Source organism: Oxyura jamaicensis, chromosome 24 (assembly GCF_011077185.1).
Source record: "Oxyura jamaicensis isolate SHBP4307 breed ruddy duck chromosome 24, BPBGC_Ojam_1.0, whole genome shotgun sequence".
NCBI lineage: Eukaryota > Metazoa > Chordata > Aves > Anseriformes > Anatidae > Oxyura > Oxyura jamaicensis.
Genome location: NC_048916.1, coordinates 391448 through 397344, shown reverse-complemented (window position 1 = coordinate 397344; position 5897 = coordinate 391448). Strand labels below are relative to the sequence as shown.

The window sequence follows — 5897 nt, the reverse complement described above, 5'->3', positions numbered from 1 at the left end:
GTACCTGCTGGGAACAGGGTGATGGGATACAGGACGAGGAATCCACTTGGGCCCAACACGGGGTGCTGGGGACCAGCTCAGGAAAACAAGGAGCATCTCCCACCCTCAACCCCCCATGCTGACCCTGCACCCAGAGCCTGCCCCTCCACCAGCTGACCCCTCCAGTGCCCAGCGTCCCCCGTTTCCCAGCCCTGCCCATGGCACCCCGAGGATGCTGCCGCTGCGGGGCCAGGCGGCTGTGCGGCTCCTACAGGGTGGGAGCGGCGAGGGCTGGAGCACGGGGCGCTGCCAGCTCAATGCCGGGGCCTCGCTCCCACGAGTGCATGAAAGGCTCCCTGTCCAAGCGGCATTAGACGCGCTGCGAAGGCTCATTCCCAATCGGTCACGCTCCGAGGCGCAGCTGCAGCCCCCGGCTGCGGGAGCCGAGGATGCTCCGGGGCTTTGTTCAAGCAGCCCCACTCCCGGGAACCGTGACAAGACGATCAGATTACGGGGCAGCCAGAGAAAAATCACCCTGGCTGTGAGTGGAGGGGGGCACGCCTTCCCTGGCCATGCCGAACACTGAACTACCTGCTTGCTGCCAATGAGATCGGTCCTGGGGGGGTAACAAAGAGACCCCGCTAATGCTGGGGCTGGGTAACAGCACCATGCCCCTGCCTCATTAATGATGGTCTCTTTGGCTGCCCATCCTTCAACAGTCCCCTCTGCTGGATGAGGATGTAGCACGGCCCACGGGGAAGGGTTGGAAGTGATCAGCGTTGGACACAGGCCCGCAAGGAGGAAGGTGGCTTTTTGGGGTCCTCAGCTGCATCCTGGGGCACAGCAGGTGCCCGCAGGCCCCATTTCTGCCCTGTGGGATGGCAAGCTGGCATGGGGAACAGTAAGAAGCGAGAGACAAACCCCAGTGGGGAGAAAGCAAAAGCAGCAGGGTGCACGGACAGCAATGCTTGGCAAGGAAAAAAATAATAATAAAAAATAATAAAAAATAAAAAAATAAAAAACTTGCCTTTGTGAAGTGAAAACACAGAAGTAGAATCAAAAGCTTCATGCAAGCCTAGCCATCAGCAGCAACAGGGATAGACACCAAGAAGACTTGGCTGCCCAAAGCCACCCAAAACCTGGCAAGAAACCACAGAGGTTGGTGGGTCACGGCCTTTTTGTCCCCACGAGGCTGTTTACGAAACTACCGCCAGACAAAGCCACCAGCCTCTGGCGGGAGCCCAATTTACCCATTTGCATCTTTGCAGAAGGGATTAGAGGGAGCCCCGTTGTCCGTTGTCCGGGTGTCACTCGGCGCCTTTGAAAGCAGATGACTTCATCCGCTTTCATGGCCCTGCCGCCTTCCAGTAATTAGATTTGCTCCCGATTTGGTACGACGACAGCAGCTTGGCGGCAGGGGTGAGGATGCTAGCCAGATTTTGCTCCCCCTTTGCAAGCACTCAGCTGTGGGACTGATGATGGTCCCGGTGTAAAAAACACCAGGTACCATAGTGGGTGCATTGCATCTGTGCAAGCAAAGCCATGTAGGGTCCCCGTGTGGTGCTGCTGCTAGAGCCAGGCTGTCAAAGCAAACTATCATTGCCTCTGGAGCTGATTTGTCATTCACAAGGATTTTGGTTGCAAATAGCCCTTCCTAGGGATGGCTCCGGTTAGCCATCCTCTTTGGCAGCTATTGCACGCTCCTGCAAGCCTCCTGGGAGCAGTGCAAGGCAGGGCCCTGCCAAGGTTAATTCAGTTAGTGCACCGCTAACGGGCGTAGCTTGTCCTAGCACCAGTCCCTAATGAGCAGCTCATTTGAATCCATGCAAAGTACCAGGGAGCATGGAGACATGCTAATTAAAGTGACTGCTGCTCTGTAATTAAGCAGCAATTCCCCCCCCAAAGAGGGCTTTATCATGCAAATAGCTCCTGCTTGGGTGATGTAAGGGCTTGCGGCAGCAGCTGGGTCTCCCTAATGGGCTCAGGGGGCATCGATGTGGCAAAGCAGAAGAAAAGGAGCAAATTTTACCATTCCCCGCCAAAATCTTCTCCTGCAGAGGCTTTGCTGTGGGACAGGGCTGCAGGGGTGACAGGGGCACACCGGCACGCGGCGAGCTCGCCCAGGCTGCTTCCCATGCTCAGCCCCTTCACTTCCCTGTTGTTTTTCCCCCGCAAAGAGTAATTATCCCCACTGGATGTCAAGAGCCCTGTTATTTTTTGTTTTCAAATCCTGGCGCGATTGCAGCGTGACAAAGCGCATCTGGTTTTTATACGAGTGGGAAATGCTTTCTAATAATCTCCGCGACAGCTTGAATAATGGGAATCTGGAGTCATCCCAACAGGCCAGGCCATCCATGTGGCATCAGGGAGGAAAACAATGAGCGCCTCCAACCAGTGCTTGGTTAGGTTATTCCTGGTGTTTATCTTATTCCTAGTGTTTATTTTACTCCTAGACTGGGGAAGTTTTATATTAGAGCCATTGAATTTGAGGGCTGCTGGATCCTGCTACGGGAAAGGCCATCTTCCATCAAGGCCATCTTCCATCAAGGCTATCTTCTGTCAGGGCCATCTTCTATCAAGGCAATCATCCATCAGGGTCATCTTCCATCAGGGCCATCTTCCATAAGGCACAACTTCCATCAGGGCCATTTTCCATCAAGGACATCTTCTATCAGGGTCATCAGTTAGAAGGGCCAAAGCCCAACTTGAATTCAATTTGGCTAGTGCAGTAAAGACAATAAAAATATTTTATAAGTACATTAACAACAAAAGGAGGACTATGGAGAATCTCCATTCTTTACTGGATGTGAGGGGAAACACAGTGACGAAAGATGAAGACAAGGCTGAGGTACTCAATGTCTTTTTTTTGCCTCAGTCTTTATTCGCAAGGCCAGTTATTCTCAGGGTACCTCCTATATCATCTGAATTTTCATGAGTCTGTGGGGCTGTACAGGATCCACCCCACAGAAGGAGCTGGCAGAAGTGCTTACCAAACCACTTTCAATGATTTACAGCAGTCCTGGCTAACTGGAGAGGTCCCAGTTGACTGGAGATTGGTTCACCTTCAAGAAGGGCTGGAAGGACCAAGGAACTGGGTCCTGTCAGTATGACCTCAGAACTAGGGCAGGTCATGGAGCAGATCATCTCGAGTGTCATCACACAGCACATATGGGACAACTGAGTGGTAATAAGCTTGTGCGTATGAAGGGCAAGTACTGCCTGACTAACCTGATCTCCTTCTGTGACAAGATGACCCATCTAGTGGATGAGGAAAAGGTGTTGGATGATATCTGCAAAGCATCTGACACTGTTTCCTACAGCCTTCTCACGGAGAAACTGTCTGCTCGTGGCTTGGACAAGCATATGGCTAGTCAGGCTCAAAGAGTCCTTGTGAAGGGGCTTAAATCTGGTCAGTGGCTCATCAGCATGGCACTCCCCAGGGCTTGGTACTGAGGCTAGTTTGTTTTCACGTTAATCAATGATCTTGATGAGAGAATCAAGTGTGCCCTCGGTAAGTCTGCAGACAACACCAAGGGAGCACGGATCTGCTTTAGGGCCGGGGGGTGCTGTGGAGGGGTCTGGGTGGGACCGGCATAGGCTGGATCTATGGGCCACGTCCACTTTTATGGCCTTCAGCAACGCCAAATGGCAGGACCTGTGGCTGAGGCACAACAACACTGTGCAGTGACACAGGCTGGGGGAAGAGTGTCTGGAAAGCTGCCCAGCAGAAAGGGACCTGGGGGGGTGCTGGACGAGAGCTGGCCGAACACGAGCCAGTGGTGTGCCCAGGTGGCCAAGAGGGCCAAGGCCATGCACCCTGGCCCATGTCAGACCTCATCACTCCCTACAACTCCCTGAAAGGAGCTTGCAGCAAGGAGGCTGCCAGTCTCTTTTCTCAGGTGACAAGTGATAGGACACAGGGAAACAGCCGCAAGATGTGCCAGGGGAGTTTTAGGTTGGACATCAGGAAGAATTTCTTAACAAGGAGGGTGATCAAACATGGGAACAGTCTCCCAAGGAAGTGGTGGAATCTCCACCCCCAGGGGGATTTAAGACACGTGGATGTGGCATAAGGGACACGGTTTTGTTATGGGACATGGTAAGTGATACTGATGGTTGGACTTGATGATCTTGAAGGTCTTTCCCAGCCTAAATGACTTATGACTCTATGATCTTCCATCAGAGCCACCTTCCATGAGGTCCATCTTCACAACCTAGATTTAACCCTCATCACCCATCAAATATATGTCAGAGATCGAGGTTGTACCATCTCGGCCATCGAAGCAGTGTGGTGTCTTCCAGGTTCTTCCCAAATTCCCATGCAAGGCATGTGTGTAGTGATTTAACTCACCGCCTGACTCATACTTTGCTTTGGGTGCTTTCTTCACTAAAAACATTTCCTCCTGACCCCAGCTCTCCAGGGAAGGTGCCTGCACCCACCCTGTTCTGGCAGCTTGGGGACTTTGAGTGCTTTTTCTCTTTTTTTTTTTTTTTTTTTTTTTTTTTTTTCCTTTCGCATTTGTGGAAATAACTACGTCCTGCAGGAAACCTTTGCAGGGATAAAATTAGGGCTGGTAAACACAGGGTAGCACAGCCTGTTGGCCTCCCAGGCCCAACCTAAATTTAGCAGAGCAAGCCCCAGAACAGGTCATTTTGGGCAACATCCCTGCTGGCCTTGACAAACACCCTATTGGAAGGGGCTGGGAAAAGCAGTGAAGGGTTTGGGCGCAGCGCAGGAGACGGAGCCGTAACGCCCCGGTTCAATGTTTAATTCCAAAGATTAGGTTTAATGCTGGGCAATTTAGCGAGCTGTTAATATTAAATTACGCTGCAAATGATGGGAGCTTCCCGAATGCTTAATATGATCTTCTTGCGGTTTGCGTTTGGACGTGCTCCAAGCCCAGATAAGCCCACTTTTGTTGGCTTTAGTGCTGTCTGCCCAAGCAGGGCTTTTTTTTTTTCGGCGTTATCTGTTGGAGGATCACGCACAGAGCATGTGTGCAGAGTGGAGGAGCATTTCCAGCCCTGCCTGGCCCCGCTCTCTGGAAAGGCTCAAGCAACTCCCCCTCTGCAGCACGACGCTCCTGCAGAGCTCCCATGCCAGAGCCTTCGTACTGCTTTTTAAGCCCCACGGTTTGCAACTCCAGCTCCTGCCTGGCTGCAAAACACTTTGCAGTGCAAGGGCAGAGAGGTGAGTCGGGTAATGCAGGGGCTTGCAACAGGTCCCGTGAGGCCTCGTGGGTTTGTGAACAGCCTTGGCATGGGGATGACCTTTGCATGGGGGCACGGAGAGGCGTGGGGCATGGGTGAATTTTGCATGGGTGAAGTTTGTGTGGTGCTCCGGCATGCATTTTTCATGCTGCAAGCAAGTCCCCACTTGCACGGTGCACACGAAGGTACAGGGTGCACGGGTGCAATTTTCACAGGTACAAATATTGCGTGCTGCTCCGTGCGTGCACTCTTCATGCCGCAAGCAACCCCCCCGCTTGGGGGGGGGGACGACAAGAAGATGCGGGCGTGCACAGGTGAAGTTTGCACGGGTGGACGTCGCAGATCCAAGCATTGCTCGGGAACGCGCTTTTCATGCCGCAAGCACGCTCCCGCTTGCACGGGGCGCAAGGAGGCGCGCGGTTCGCACGGGGCCGAGGTGTGCGCGGAGCTCGGGAACGCGCTTTCCACGCCACGACCGCGCGGGGCTCCGGCGCGCGCTGCCAGCCACCCCCCCCCCCCCCCCCGCACTCCCCGACCCCCCCCCGCAGCCCGGTGCGGAGCCCCCGGGGCCGCGCGCGCACCTCCCGCCCCGCCGCGGCGCGCGGCCCGCCCCCCTCCCTCCCCTCTTCGCCTTAAAGGGCCCGCAGCCCCACCGCCCCGCTGCCGCCCGCGGGGGCCGGCGTCGCGCTCCCCCCGCCAGCCGTTGG

General features: G+C 54.5%; 1 protein-coding gene across 2 annotated transcripts in view; it reads left to right on the top strand.

Moving 5' to 3' along the window:
• Positions 1-5004: 5004 nt before the first annotated feature.
• Positions 5005-5897, top strand: part of CDON (cell adhesion associated, oncogene regulated) — a 61178-nt gene continuing 60285 nt past the window's right edge. For both annotated transcript variants that reach the window (XM_035346331.1, XM_035346327.1), the window contains exon 1: positions 5005-5170. The gene's annotated coding sequence lies outside the window, so the exon portion shown is untranslated. The remainder of the gene's footprint in view (positions 5171-5897) is intronic.